Source organism: Palaemon carinicauda, chromosome 35, assembly GCF_036898095.1.
Source record: "Palaemon carinicauda isolate YSFRI2023 chromosome 35, ASM3689809v2, whole genome shotgun sequence".
Taxonomy (NCBI): Eukaryota; Metazoa; Arthropoda; class Malacostraca; order Decapoda; family Palaemonidae; genus Palaemon; species Palaemon carinicauda.
In genome coordinates, this window is record NC_090759.1 from 72,100,496 (window position 1) to 72,101,809 (window position 1,314).

Consider the following 1,314-nt stretch of genomic DNA (forward strand, 5'->3'; position numbering starts at 1 on the left):
TTGCTAAGCTACAACCCTAGTTGGTAAAGCAGGATGCTATAAGCTCAAGCTTCCCAATAATTGATTAAATTCTTCTGATTCTTTCTCCCATTCCATGTCACTTACGAAACTTCCAACTTCTTAACACAAACTAATTCTTCCGTTTGTATCTTAAGAAATCTGTCCCATAAAGCTTCGAATCTCCTAAATAACTTCCATTGGAAGAAAAAAAATAACTCCCTGGCTTCTATATCATCATTATCTTTAGATCTTTCTATCGAGCGCCCTCTAGAGTCTCTACTTCTGACGGGCACACCAACACGTCTCAAACATGTCTGGTGCGGAGTACATTAGTTGTCACAGGAGTAAATGTCTATAACATTTCTCTCAGGGGAAACGGAGCTGACAGAATACTTGGCGTGGTTTTAAGGATTAAAGGCCGCTCGGGAATGTCAGAGGCAAGGAACAGTAACATTGCCCTATCAAGCAGGACAATCCTCTAGAGACTGACCATACATGCATATGATCAGCGCCCAAGCCCTCTCTATACACAACCTAGGACCAAGGAGGCCAGGCAATGGTGCTGATATCCTATAGGCTCCCCCAAACCCCCATCCTTAGCACACAAGGATGGTAAGGTTGCAGCTAGGACTGAAGAGGGGGGAGGGGGAGATAGTCCTGTATCTACTGCTTTTCTTGTAATGAATTATTCCAATTTGCAGGATTCTTATCCCGGTTTTGGTTTATATAATGGCTAACATTAAAGATAAATATTTTGCTAACTTTTTAAGTATATTTTTTCATTCATTAATTTTGTCATCATTTTGAAAGACAAGATTTGTTTTGTTATTTTTTGTATTGAGATTGCTTTTTATATGATAGGATCTCAATTAGATTTTTTTATAATAGGATTTCGATTAGATTTTATTTATGATAAGATCTCAATTAGATTGTTTTTCTTTTGTAATAAAATCTCTATTAGATATTTTTTTTTTTTTATGATAGGATCACAACTAGATATTTTTAATAGGATCTCGATTAGAAAGTTTTTTCTTTCATAATAGGATCTCAATTAGATTGTTTTTCTTTTGTAATAGGGTTTCGATTAGATATTTTTTGTAATAGGATTTCGATTAAATTTTTTATTTTAAATAGGATCCCGATTAGATTTTTTATAATAGGATCTCGATTAGATTATTTTTCTTTTGTAATAGGATCTCGATTACATATTTTTATAATGGGATTTTGATTAGAAAGTTTTTCTTTTATAACAGAATCTCAATTAGATTTTTTTTATAATAGGATCTCAATGAGATTGTTTTTCTTTTATAATAG